Here is a 15,720-nt window from a genome sequence, read left to right on the forward strand (position 1 = left end):
TCACTATTGTCATTTTTAACAATATGCTGAGTCAGGGCAGGCATAAGGTATCACAGATGCACACATTCTTTCATTTAAGGGCAAGAGAAGGTGCTATCATCCATGAATCAATCTTGAAATTTATTATTAATTTGAGATGACATCAAAGCCTTGTTTTTTTTTTTTGCCACTCCCTCGATTAAAAGAACAAAATTTCCCTCACACCTTTGCTGCATGCTACTCGGTCCAAGTAGCCTAAAATTCTTTTTATGTGCAATGATTTCCTTTTAAATGACTTCAGTGCTTTTGCTGGCACAACAGAACAAAGTTTTACAGAAATGATGCAAAGAAAATAATCTATCTCTTCATGAAAAAGGACAATAATACTCCTTATTTATCTTTGATGTTTATTATCCCTTTCAATAGCATTACAAGAATACCATAGCATTGATAAGGAAAGTTAGGGTCAATTCAATTTTCACTGGAAAGATTACCTGTATTTAGATTTTCTTACAAATTGCTGAAATTACCTCCCACCAGTTATTCTGTCAATTCCAAATCCATTTACTATTGCTTTTTATTCTAAAACAAACACAATAATTGCCACAACAACAACAAAAATTAGTTCAGTACTTTTCCCTTCAATGGATGTTCTCTTGCTATTGTCCCCAGCTTAATACCAAGTCAGCCATTAGTCACTAATGGATTAGTAGCTTGAAAAGGTGAATGTTATTGATGGGCACAAATGGATTTCTAAGCATTTCTCTAAAACTTCTGGCTAATGTTCCTTTCACAGGAGCAGTTAAACATGTCAATCTTTTCTTGAAATTTTTGGTTTTCTCCAGTCAAAAGGATAGGGTTGCCTATTTTAGGATTTTCAGTCATGGAAATCTAGTTTACCTTCTTGGAATTTCTATGGTTCATTGATAGTGTGAAATAATGCATTGATAAAAACCAAGAAGATTATTTGGTTTTATTTGCTATTATGTCATACCTCCCTTATAACTCTGAAAACTGACAGATGACTGGTTTATTTGGGCATGTATAAATGCATGTGCAACACACTTGGGATGTCTTCATCTGCTGTCATTTGGGTAAGCAGAGTGCTCAGTCTATAATTCCCCTATTCATTATATCTCTTATGCTACTGGAGCCAAGAAAATTAACAAACCGAATTTTAAATATTTAACTTAGTCTCATACTTAAACAGAAAAAGTATGGACAAAAGTGAAATATATTCCCTAGGAGTATTCAAAGAGATTAGACATTGCATTTTGTTTAGATGCCTGGCATCAGTTCACCATGTTACCCTATAGATATTGCTGCATAAGGCCAAATTACTGCTATCCTTTATATTTAGGATTAGTATGAAGGCCAAATAGCATGCTGAATGCTTCACCCTTTATTAATAAACTATTGAGACAAGATTATCTTTAACTTCGACTTCAGTTTGGTTCAAATCAATCAGGTTCAAGGTTTTGACCTCTTTCTTTTAAGCAGAATACATGCAATATGTATTTTTTTTAAAATTTCTGTAAACATGCTAACTGCTATATGATAAGTCAAATAGGGAAAAGTCCAGGTGTGCTTCCTAGAGTCAAGGAATGGTCTTATACCTGTTTGTACCCCATGACTAGTATGATACTCGACACAGCCAAGGTGTTGTTTTGGCAAATATTTGTAAAAGCTTTTAAACAGGGTTAACTATCTGATAAAACTGACAATTTGCTCATCAAAGCTTATTCTATCAGGGGCTATGCTCTAAGCAGAATATTTCTTTTCTCTTCTACTTCTGTAAGGACCAAGAATGCCCCTAAAACAGCATTCTTTTCTACCTGTTTTATGTATTTTTCTTTTAAAAATGCCTGATGATATTTTTTGCGGTTGTCACATTTAGTTTTTAATTTGATACTTCATCAAACAATAAAAAAGATTAACTGAAAAGCACAGAAACAATATATACGTATACATATATATGTATATATATACAGTGTATGATATTCACAAGCTATAAACCCATGTGTGCAATCATATAACTAAAATTTAAAAATTTGATTTAGCTACTTCTAGGCAATTTTAGTCATTTCTGAGGTTTCTCTCAGGCGTTTAAGCTGGAAACTCAGTAAATTCAGGATTTTACCTCTCTCCCTTATTTCTATCAGCATTTGCATTTAAATCATGGGGATTACATAAGACTACATATGGGTTGACCTCTATCAGTTCTCTGCAGGCCTCTGCTGAGAAGTATTATAGCTCTAGAGGATGATAGCAAGTGGTAAATTCCTTTATGTTAGCACATGCTTAAATATCATATTTCCCACTGGGTACTAACCAACAAAGTTCAAGCCAGTATCCCTTCCTCTTACTTGTTTCCTAGCTGCCAAAGCAGATACCATACAACGGGTTGACTTAAGCAATGGGAATTTATTGGCTAACAGTTTCAGAGGCTAGAAGACTTGCTTGCTCCTGGGGTTCATATCTTCCGGCTGGCTGGCTGTCATTGTAGTTCCTTGGCTTCTCCCCACTTGGCAATGCACACTGAAGCTTCTTTTCCTTTCTCTTTTGGGTTCTATTGCCTTCCAGCTTCTGGCTGCTTACGCGGCTTTTCTCTCCATCTGACTTTAACTCTGTTTATAAAGGGCTCCAGTAATCTGGATTAAAACTCAACCTGATTCAGTTGGGCCACACCTTAACTGAAGTAACGTCTTGAAGAGAATTTATTTACTCATGGGCCCACACTGATCAGAATGTGGACCAAGACAAAGAACTTGTCCAGACTGGGGTACAGATGTCAATCGACCACACCCTGCTGCGGGAGAGTTGCTGGGGCTGCTTTAGGTTGTCCAACTATACCCTGCACCTCATGCAGCCATCTCTTCTTCCCTGTTCCATGTCATTGTGCCGTAGTGGACACGTGTGAGGCTACTGCTTCTTAGAGTTCCAGATGAACAGTAGACCATTCTTCTCATTTTTCTCTTGGAGTAACAAAGGTTTTTAGAAGTCTTCTTTTCTCTCCCTGCACCCTGCTCCACCATCATCCACTTGACCTAAAGGAGAATAAGATGCAGGACATCCCACATCAGGCTTCCATTCTCTCACTTTGGTTCCTTTGAGTGTCTTTTTCTACCCAGTTTAGAAGTTCTCATCTGGTCTACGAGACAGGCAAAAAGCAAAGCAAAGCAAAACCAAACCAAATACCTCTCTCAGTAGACATTCTTCTGAAATCTTTAAAACTTTTTTTAAAATTTAAAAGTCAAGTTTCTCAAAATTTAAAATTTAAGAATTTGTCCTAGCTTTGTCAGCTTTTCCATTGGCATCTCTCCCTCAAGCAATGCTGGCCTCCAGGATTGAAGATATGTGTGGGGATGTGAGATTGGGAGGAGACACTTCATCTAGTGCTTCATGTACCTCCTCAGTCCTAACCCAGAGTGATGAACTCCATAAGAAGGAGGTTAGGCACTTCCTTTGTCTTCATAATAATCCAGCAAAGGATTATTATCTCCTTTTATCAAGAAAGCAACTTGAGATTTACAGAATTAAACTAAAGATGTAGTAAATTTTAGAGAGGCAAGATGGCAGTGTGAATTCAGTGTTTCTTATCTATCTCATCTTGCTCGATATTAGTGAAAATTTAAGGCAAGAATGGCCAGGGAATGGATTTTCCAATTCTGCTCTGGTTGCCTCTTGCCATTTCTCTGCTTCTGCTTAGTATATCATTCTGATTAACACTGGTCCATATCAGGATGGCTACTTCCTTATATCAGCACTGAAATAATAATTGGAATTCATTCTCAGCTTCTGTATGGTATTCTTTAGTATAGACGGTGGATTCTCAGTCTTGCACTTCTGTTATTTTGGACTAAGTAATTCTTTGTTTGGAGGGCTGTTCTGTGCATTGTAGCAGAATTCCTGGTCTCCACCTGCTAGATGCCAGGAGCACTCCTCCTAGTCATGACCACCAAAACTATGCTTGTATGTTGCTATGTTTCCCTTAATTGGGAAAAATGCTCCCAATTAACAACTAAAGTATTTATTTTTTTATCTGTAACTCTACTGCTCAAGTATTATTTCTATTATTTACTTGAGAGCTCCAAACTCTGTGTGAGTACTTATAATATGTCCAAGGGCAGATTCCAGTTTTATAAAGTTGAAGTTTATATAATTTGGGAGTTCTTCTCTAAAGAAAAGAATACAAAATTATGAAAATAAAATTAAGATAGAAATAATAATTGTTTTGAATGAGAAAAGAAATTACAATAAATCACAAAATTTTAAAAGCTGACAAATACCGAAAACGTCACAAAATCTAGAAATAATACAATATTTTTCTAACTAGCTGTATTATAATTCTCTTTTTAACTTACAGTTTTGGCTGCCTTTTTCTTTGATAACCTCTGCATATGATGAGTTTTCAACATTATTATCATTATTATTATTTTTTGGAATGGGCAGGCACCCAGAATCAAACTCAGGTCTCCGGTATGGCAGGCAAGAACTCTGCCACCTAGTCACTGTTGCCCACCCCAACATTATTTTTTAATAGAAGGAATAATTTAATTTTTTTCCACCATGGATAATCAGTATTTGTTTGTTACTATTGATATTTCCAAAAAGTTTATTTCAGCTTCACAACTTGTTATGCTGTGACCTGATACATTGCAATGCATAAAATATGATTTTATACACAGACATCTCACTATTTTAATCCCATTACAGATTGGTGTCCTGTAAGCCCAGGCATTCCTTAAATAGAATTTTCATATGATTGTCATCAAAAAAAAGAGAGAAAAATGTATGTATAATAGTAAATACTGCATTAATGAGTTCATTTATGACAGGAGAATATTTCCTTTTTTATCCCTACCTTCCCCCTGATACGCAGATCCACCAATTTTAACTTTTTGCCACATTTGCTATATCATTCTATTTATCCATCCATCAATCTATCCATTTTCTTAACACCTGAGTGTAGGTTGCATACATCATTTCCTTGAACACTTGTATTGCTGTGTACATTCCTTAAGAACAGAGAAGAGTCACTTAGGCAAACATCTTCAGTATATTTATCAAGCTCAAGCAATTTAACAATGACATACTAAGCTATATTCCAATTTTTTTCATATGCCCCAGTCAAGTCCCTAATATTTCCTTTTTGACTAGTTATCTGTGAGAACTGAGTCCTGTGCACACAGATTTACAGGTTTGATTATTGGGAAGAATTTATTACAGACTAAATTACTGGCTCCATAGGTTCTTGCAGTTCTGCGGGCCATAGGATTGGCTCTTATAGATCCACAACTTCTGCCTTTGCACACTGGTCTTACACCCGCGGGTAAGTTAGGAAGGGAACGCTGTGAGCACAGTACACCAGGAAGACTCTGGGTTAATTAAACCCAGAAATGACTGTGAGCCACATAAATATAGCTCAAACTAAATATACACCAGCTCAGCTTCCCCTCAGCAGGGTGCCTGAGACACCTGTGGCCACGTCAATACTACCTTAAACAAAATGAAAATGTGATGGTGAGCTCATTAGAATGGAAAGAGACTGGCATCTAGTTGATTGTAGTTAAAAAATCGTAGTTTTGCAAATTAAAAAAAAATGATCATAATATAAATACATTCTAAGGTCACTCCCAGGACCTTGGAAATAACCAGTTAACAAGGGGGCACTGAAATGTAAACTTCATTAGTTTCAAGCAGATGCTATTTAATCATTGCTGCTGTTGCAGGGGAAGATGGGCACTGGAAGGAGGAAGAGAGAACACAGAGGTGGGAGATTTATATTGGGTCACAGAAAACAAGCATAGAATAAAGGATTCACGTTTTCTAAAATTGGAAGGAAAATTTCCTACCAATGGTCAAATGAGAGTTTTCATTTTTCCAGCATAAGGCAAATAAAACCCTCTCTTCAAAACAATAGAGTGGAAAAATGTATTGTGTAGCAGTTATGACACACCTTACCTTCTCACTGGATTATAAGAGCACTATTGATGAGTTTTACGTGTTGCATATAAATGGAATCGTACAGCATACACATTTTTGTGTCTTGTTCCTTTTTTGTTCAATATAATGTTTATGACATCATCGATGTTGTTGAATGTATATCAATCATTTATTCCTTTCATTGGTGAGTAGCAATTCATTGAATGATATTACATGATTTGGTTATCCATTCATTTGTTGATGAACATTGGAGTATTTTCAATTCTTGGGTATTATGAGTAATCTGCTATGACATTTACGTACAAGTGGTAAGTGTATGGTAAGTGTATGATAATGATAAGTGTATGTTTAATGTATTTTTTTGTGGGGGAGGGGTGCATGGTACAGGAATCAAACACAAGTCTCCCGCATGGAAGGCGTACATTCTACACTGAATCAACTGTGCACCCAAGTGTACGTTCAATTTTATATGAAACAAGCAGGCTGACTTTTTAAGGGTGGTGGGAGTGGAAAATCTCAAGGAAAGAAGAGCAGCACTTGAGGATATATGTAGAGAATGGCACACATATTTGTATGCTTATTAGGAAGAGAATGTGAGAGACATAATATTGGCTTTTTTTGTTGGCACTACATTGTTAGGTTCATAGTTAAAGGCAGTTTAATGGACAAGTTATCTAATTTCTCTATGCCTCAGTTTCTTAATCTTTCAAATGGAGATGTTAGTATCTAATTCATTGAGTATGATGAGTATAATCCATACAAAGTGCTTAGCACCATGTCTGGTACATAATGAACACTCAATATATGAAATAATGAAAATTATTAGATCAGGACTCTCTAGGACAGATGAAGATTGAGGCTCCTGCCAACTGGTTTGCTGGTTATTTCCTAGATGCAAAGGGAAAATAGTTGTTTGGAGCCAAATGGGTGCGTTCTAATCCCAGTACCATTCCTTGTTAGCTTGATGTCTGCTTCAGTTTTCTAAAACTGCTGGAATGCAATATACCAGAAATGCATTGGCTTTTAAAATGTGCATTTATTAGTTTACAAATTTACATCAACATATAATGCCTTCTCTGAAGCAAGGGCATTGGTATCTGGATTTTTTATGCCAGATAGCAAGGCACATGACTGGCATCTGCTGGTCCTAACTCCCGGATTTCGTTGATTTCAGCTCCTGGTTCTACTGGCTTTCTCTCTGAGCTTTCATGGATCCTCTCTTAGCATCTCTGGAGCTCTTCTCTCTAAATTGTCTCTATGCTTCTCTGGGTGTTTCTCTATATAATCTCTTTGGACTTTTTCTCACATAGGACTCCCGTAAAGGACTAAGACCCCACCTTAAATTGGGTAGGTCACACCTCAATTGAACAACCAAATCAAAAGATCCCACCCATAGTAGGTTTGCACCCACAGGAATGGATTAAAAGAATATGGCATTTTTCTGGGGTATATATTAGCTTCAAACCAGTACAATGTCCTTAGGAACATTCTTAACCTTTTCTGTGCTGTTTTCTCATCTGCAAAGCTTGAGATAACCCTGTACTTCATTAATTTGCTATTATTATCACTGTTGATTTTCAACACCAAAGAGGGACTTTATCTTACTCAGCCCAGTGATTCCACTGCCCATAAAGGTGGTAAGCACAGTTCATTGTCATGTGTAGATTTTAAAGGCCTTATATTGGGAAGGCATGTGGTTCAAACAGATTTTGTGTACCTTGATAGTTAGACATAATATGGCAAACTGTATTTAGTAGTCAATTTGCATAGTAAAGATTTTTTAAACTGTAATGGACTGTCTCCCTTTATTTCTCATTGTAAAAAACCTTCTCCTATAACCTACGGCGTTCATGGTCCCACTCAATCAAAGCATTCCCTCAAGGAGATTTTTCTTTTTTATGACTTGGTTGGCGTTTATGGGAATAAATTGGTAGAGATCTTTTTATCCTTAGCTACTCTCTGAGATTTATATAATTTAGGACTTTGTTGTGAAGTTACTGACAGCTAGGGAGGACATGGAATTGTAATGGCACATTAGACATGAAACAGCCAGGAGCTGTGATATGTCTGGTGGTTTTATGGCCTAATTGCTGTAGACCATAAAATGCCAAAAGCTCCAATTCTGCCTCACCTGCTACCAGCATCGCTTGAGTATTTTATGAGGTAGGAAAGGGCTGAGTTGGTGGAAAGCTAGAGATACTATGGTATGAAAAAGTGGCCTTGCTTATATGAGCTTTTGTGGAAAATTATTTCTTTTAGCAAAGCTTGAACAACACATAAATGAGGATCTGGAGGCTAGTGGGGATCACAATGTCAATAAAATGTCCTTAATTTTTGCAAGCCAGAGTATCTCCATCCTCATTTTTTTACTCCAGGTACAAGGAGTAGATATGGGCATGGTTGTAGCAATAGCTTATAACTGTAACATGAAGTCGATATTTACATAAAGGAAAGTTTTGAATATGTTAAATCTATGACGTATATTAGATATAACTAGACATATGTAGCGTTAAATGGATTTGATTTAGAAATCCAGTTGATGATGACATGCCAGGTACCCTTGAAGCAATTACTTGACATTAGTAAATTTCTAGTTTGCTAGCTGCCAGAATGCAACACACCAGAGACGGATTGACTTTTAATAAAAGGGGATTTATTTTGTTAGTTCTTCAGAGGAAAGGCAGCTAACTTTCCACTGAGGTTCTTTCTTATGTGGGAAGGCACAGGATGGTCTCTGCTGGCCTTCTCTCCAGGCCTCTGGGTTCCAACAACTTTCTCCAGGGTGATTTCTTTCTGCATCTCCAAAGACCTGGGCTGAGCTGCGAGTGCTGAGATGAGGTATGCTGAGCTGCTTGGGCTGTGCTACGTTGCGGTCTCTCATTTAAGCACCAGCCAATTAAGTCAAACATCATTCATTGCAGCAGGCACGCCTCCTAGCCGATTGCTGATGTAATGAGCAACAGATGAGGTTCACATACCATTGGCTCTTGTCCACAGCAGCAGAACTAGGTGCCTTCACCTGACCAAGTTGACAACTGAATCTAACTACCACAGTAAATAAGCTATATTTAAAATTTTTCCAACAAAATTTAATATAAAATTATAATTATTAATAACCACATGATTTACTTAAGTATGAACATGCAATAACAGAAGTTAATGATTTAATTTTGCCTGTCAAATTATATAAATCTAATTTTGATTGGGAACTAGGTATTGATGATAATATTTGAGGCAAAAAAACGTCTTCATCAAATATGATTGACAAAATTATTTTTCTGGCTTAAAGATTCTTGGAGGCTGGAGAATAAAGACTGTAATTCATTTATTCATTTATTGATTCACTCATTGACTAAATACTTATTTGAAAGGTTACTATGTGTGAGGTACTATTATGGGCATAGGAACTACAGGGCTGAACAAGATAAAGTCTCGCTTACTGGTTGTGATCGTTTGAAGTTCTTTGTACCCCAGAAAAACATGTTTTTTAACATAATCCATCTCTGTGGGTAGGTAAAGATCCTACTTACACATTGTAAGTAGGATCTTTAGATGAGGCCACTTCTACGTCTATAGGTAATGTGACCTACATCAGTCAAGATAGGACTTAATCCTATTACTAGAGTCCCTAATAAGTGGAATGAATAGAGAGAGAGAAAAAAAGCCAAGGAAGTGAGAAGCTGAAATTAATAAAATTGAGAAGTGAAGGGAGAGACCAGCCGATGCCACCATCTTCCTTGCCATGTGGCAAAGGAGCCAAGGATCATCAGCTGGTGCCTTTGGTAAGAAAGCATCACCTTGATGATGGCTTGATTTGGATTTTTCCAGACTCTAACTGCAAGTGAATAAATTCCCATTGTTTAAGCTAAATCATTTCATGGTAATTACTTGGAGAAGCCTAGAATACTAAAACAGTGGTGAAAAGAGGCAATAAACCAATGAGGAAATAAATATATAGTAATGACAAGTAGCCAATAAAAGGTACAAAGAAAAATAATTAATACCAAATAAAAGATTTGTCTGGGGTAATAGATTTCTAGGAAAAGAGCATAGCAGCACAAAGACCTTACAAGGATGGGATTGGCTTGTCCAAGGAACAGCAAAGCACATTGTGGTTGAATCAAATGAATGATGAGGTGTTGGACACCTATCCCACCCCAATACCACCAAAGAACTGAAGATTGAGGTGGGAAAGGGGAAATTTTGTGGGGGTGGCAAGTATATAATAAGAGCTATTTTGTTTATTTAATACAATTATAATGACCTTATATATTCATTTATATCTGTCCCAGGTTCCATCCAAATGTCTTAGTTCCATCAGCAGTTTTCCTTTCTTTCCCAACTTTGCACATGTGCTTACATGCCTTTCTTCACTAGCAATGGTTTCTCCCCTTTCTTACCTTTCTCCAAAACTCAACATTCTTCATGGCAAATTCAAAGGTAGATCCTTCATGATGCCCAATAGTGTCATGGTCTAAAATCCCCATATTATTTGGTTTGTACCTCTCTCTATGTGATTGTTTTCTGCTATCTATGTATTATAGTTGTTTATCATCCAATAGATTGCTATTGTGCTGCAGTTGCACCTTACTCATGGATAGTTTCCAGTCCCTAGCAAAGGATCTTGGTTATATTAAGTGTCCTCATGCTCTGGTTGAATGAAACATACTTGTTTACTTTTCCAGTAAATCTCTAGTTACTCCTAAACTGAGTTTTTTTTTTTTTTTAGCTTTGTATCTCCAGTGTATGATACACCACTTGGCATAAAGGAGTTGCTCATTTTTAAATGAATGAACCAGTTATTGGTATTATTAAAATTTTATAGAAATATTGCACAAGCCATTAAAAATATAATAGTAAATATGGGGAGAGTGAAAAGTAGCAGTGATATCATACTTCTGTGTATTCATTTTTAATATGAATAATTTTTATAAGTGTATGTAGAGTTTCTAGTACAAGGTAGAAATATTGATGTTGTTGTTGTGTAGAGCAAATGACTTCTCCTGACCATTTAATCTAATTTAATTTAATTTGTTTTTGCATGGGCAGGCACTGAGAACAGAACCCAGGTCTCCAACCTCCTCCCCTCTCCTGAACATTTTAGTATTAAAATTTAGTTTGATAATAGGTATTTTCTTAATACAAGATTATGTCTTGTCCATATTGCTCATTATTCTGTCTATTCTTATCACTTTGTCAATAAGTAGGATTAATAAATTATTGCCGTTATCATGAAAGACAAAACAAATGCTTTATTATAAGTTCATGAGTTATGCTAGTACCATGTATTGACTATATGTAAACTGCAGATACAATAATTTGACACCTTCATTCTTTTGGTGCTGACATTTTAGATTTATGGCTAAAAACATTTCAGGATTGTCTTCTTTAAAAGTTACATTTAAACTATAACTTGCATTGATAATTTTGACTTGAATTATTAATTACTCTGATATGGATAATTATTTTATAGCTTGAAATCCTTTAATTCTTTAGTTTTGTTATAGATAGTAATGCCAAAAACATAGTGAATGCTCATGGGAGCCAAAAGATGCTGTGGTTTTATAGTAGCAATTGAGAGCTTGAAAAGAAGAAGGAAGCATATAACTTTAATAGAGATAGCTTTTTTGGGTCTACTAGAATAATCAAGGGCACCAGAGCTGTTTTATCTCATAGATAGCTATATAAATGTTGTAAGGTTCTTATATATTCATTATAAACCGATAGATTTATTGGGTACATGTAAATGATTTAACACAGAAATAATTTCAAGTGAAATCAATATTTCTATTTTCCTTGATTGGCCCAACACCAAAATTTTCATTAGATTTTAATTCTAAAGGGCCAGAAACATTCGTGGAAATGATGCAGTGAATGATGTGTGTGTGTGGGGCGACTATCTCTGCTAATCATATTTGAGTATTTTTCTATGCCTGCACAAAGGCCTTCTAATTTGCCAAACCATATTTCATTAGGGAATCTTCTCAAATATCTGACTAAAGCTGGTTCACGTCTAAATTTAAGGATGTTTCTTCAAAAACATTTGTTAGATTGAATTACTAGGTACATTTTTGGGCTTGACATTTAGGGCTTTATCTTGGGCATATTTTTGGATTTGATTTTTTATTTTTCTTTTGTCAACCTTAGTAGAGATGACTTATACAAAGGTCTGAAATGTGCTTGAGTGTTTGAATTTGTCTTCTCGTGCTCTTACCTTTTGTCAAGAGAAGAACATGTTTTGTGTAGCCTCATGCTTAAGGACAATGAAAGACACAGGGAAAATACCTCTCTGTAACCCAGAGTTTGGAGTCAAGACCCACTGAGCCTAGCTTAGATCAGATGAACCCCAGCTGACTCACATATGCACAAGGCAGACAAGTCTTACTGTTGTCTTCTCTGGGTTTTGGAGTTATTTGCTAGGACATGTTACCGTGGCAGTAGGTGATGGATAAAGGGTTAATGGTGTTTTGTTTGTGATTGCTTAGTAAGAAACTTGGCTCCAATTTGCTGATGAGAGAAATGAGATGCTAACTAATCCAATGATTTTCTGGAGGTCAGACCAAACCTCAGAAAAGAATCTGAGACTACCCGTATCAACATTTCTTTAATCCAGGAAATTTCAAATCAGCCTCTAAACCAATAAACATCTTTGCTATTTACTTCAAAAAGTGATTTTTTTTCTGGGTAAACAGTTTGCTCACTTGGGCAAATAGCTGTTTAATCAGAACACTGGTTTGCTCACCTGAACAAACAACTCACCTATAAGGATAGCAATTAGTTCATCAAGACTTACTTTTATCCATTCACCTCTCTAATCTTAAACTATGAGAATATTGTAACCAGTTCCAACTAGTTTTCCATCTTGAAAGATATGTCTTAAACTATTTGAGCCCAGATGCTAAAATTGTCTAAATACTACTCTTGAAACTCTACCTTTGAGATATTACCAAGACTATCAAGATGGTATTCTCCTTTGCTGAAGTTAAACTAAATGCACTCAGCTTTGCTTAAGCAAAAGATTGCTTTTATTTATTTATTTTTGTGGGGTGGGGTGGTAATTTGTGCAAGCATTGACAGTTAAAATTAATTAGGATTACTCTGTTGGTCATGAAAAAATTAGTGTGAATAGTAAAGACCTAGGTATGAGGTAAATTGGCTTCTGATTTTCTTTGGTGCCTTGTGTACTTGCATATTGGTCTATGCATCAAGCTATCATCTATAAAGGAAAAGGGTGAGGAGAATCATCTTCAAAGTTTCCAGGTCTGAAACACTATGATTGTAAGATTCTGAGGTTTCAAATTTATTTAATTAGATTATCTTATTTTGTGCTTTACTTTTTATCATGATAATTGCCTTTAAAAGCACTGGTCTAATTCTTTTTTTTTTTTTTTTTTTGCATGGGCAGGCACCGGGAATTGAACCCGGGTCTCTGACATGGTAGGTGAGAACTCTGCCTGCTGAGCCACTGTGGCCTGTCCTAATTCATTCTTTAAATTAAATGTTGCTGTTCCTTTTTTTTGTTATAGAAATTGGTTTATTTAATCTACATATTTTATTTTTCTGATGTTAATTGCATTTTCCCCAAATTATAGCATTTTGTCCATGAGAATTCAGCAAGCAGGCAAGCAACATTACCTATGCTGAATAGAAGTTACCATCAAGAAGTAGGCAAAAAAGACTCCTGCCAAAGAAATATTACCTAGCTCAATGGCACCTTGTTTGATTTTGTCTGCTTCCAGTTTATAATTACTATTACTTTACACATAATTATAATATGCCTTCTACATGTTAGAAACAATAAAATAGACTGTATGCAGGCACCATGATAGAAGTAAGAAAGAACAGTGTATTTTTAATGGAAGGGACCATATAATTATTGAAAACAACTATATGATCACAAACTATAGAGTCTAGTGACATTTAAAGATGGGCCAAACTACCTAACATACCTTGGATTTATGAATAGTGAAACAGCAGATGTTTGTAATAATGACACTCAGTTATTATCTTACCAAGATTATTTAAGAATTCAGAGAAAGGTATAATACATTTTAGTAATAGTCACATAACAAAATTTTACTTTTTAACATATAGAGGTAAAATCTCAGATGCCTGTCAATCCTATCTAAAATAATAACTTATTCAAGGACTTCTAGATAACTGGGGTTTTTACAATACTTAGCTTTTTGAAATTTTCTCTAATATTTCCTAGTTTGCTTTCTCTTCGTTGTATACCAAATTTTTTATTTTGAAAGCTATACATATTCCTTTTCATAATTTATGAAAAATTAATAGTTTCACATTGGCAGGATAAAATTTTTTTTACTTTTAGTCTCACTATTAGTTTTATTTCTACCCTCTTGTATTAGTTAGGGTTCTCTAAAGAAACAGAATCAACAGGGAACACTCACAAATATAAAATTTATAAAAGTGTCTCACGTGACCATGGGAATGCAGAGTCCAAAATTCACAGGGCAGGCTGTGAAGCTGACGGTTCTGATGGAGGGTCTGGACAAACTTCACAGGAGAGGATCACCAGCTGAAGCAGGAAGAGAGCATTTCTCTTCTGAATCCTCCTTAAAAGGCTTCCAGTGATTAGACTGAGCATCACTCATTGCAGAAGACAATCCTCTTGGCTGATTACAAATGGAATCAGCTGTGGATGCAGCTGACGTGCTCATGATTTAATTCTATGAAATGTCCTCATTGCAATAGACAGGTCAGCACTTGCCCAACCAGACAAACAGGTACCACCATTTGGCCAAGTTGACACATGAACCTGACCATGACACTTCTCTTCTTTCTAAAACTCTTTATATAAGGAGGATATATAAGGAGGATCTTACCTGTGATTCACTGAGTAAGATCAACTTAATTCACTGAGTAAAGATAAATAGAAAAAATGCTACACTTTTTATTCAACTTATTTTTAGTGTGAAGTGAATTCAATTGAGATAGATTTTGTCACCTTGCTGGTAAAAATTTCATTTTTTACAAATAAGATATAGATTGATCATACCTTGTGCTCTAGTCGTAATGATTCCATAACTTTAGCAGAAAATATCCTGGCTCTTTGGAGGGAGGACACATTACAAGGCCACTTTTCAAGCCAGCTTTTGTGCCTTTTAAATAGTTTTTGGCAGCTTAAGGGCAAAAACTTTCATTTGCAAAGTAACTAGGGTGTTTATACAATTTATAAGAAACTTTTAAACAGTAAGAACTCAATGTCAAACTTTTATTGCTTTGCTTTGCACCAGGAAAATGCATGTAGAAATGGATGGAAAGAAGAGGTCAAGAAAAATGTATTCTCAAACAGATGATAGAAGGGCAGGCCATGGTGGCTCACCAGGCAGAGTTCTCGCCTGTCATGCCAGAGACCTGGGTTTGATTCCCAGTGCCTACCCATACAAAAAAAAAGGTTAAAAAAAAACAAACAAAAACAGATGATAGATGAGATGATGAGGAAAAAATTTATAGCTTTCAAATTCACAAATGGAAATATCCTAGTACAATAATGATGGCTGTGTCAAAAGGAAAATTTATCAACCTGAAAAAGTGTTGCTATATATCTGATGCAAGGCCGACTTATTTCTTGACTGGTTTATTTCAATTAACAATTGTTTGGGCAATTGATTAATTTCTTGACTTCTCTACAATTATTAAGTATTTTCCAACTAAATGGTAATAGTAATAACATTAAGCACCAGTACCGTATCTCTATTGGTGTATTCTTAAATTATTTTGAGAGCAAATATATTTTAAAATAAATGAAACAACATAACTTCTAGAAAGTTA

Source organism: Tamandua tetradactyla, chromosome 3 (genome assembly GCF_023851605.1).
Source record: "Tamandua tetradactyla isolate mTamTet1 chromosome 3, mTamTet1.pri, whole genome shotgun sequence".
Classification (NCBI taxonomy): Eukaryota; Metazoa; Chordata; class Mammalia; order Pilosa; family Myrmecophagidae; genus Tamandua; species Tamandua tetradactyla.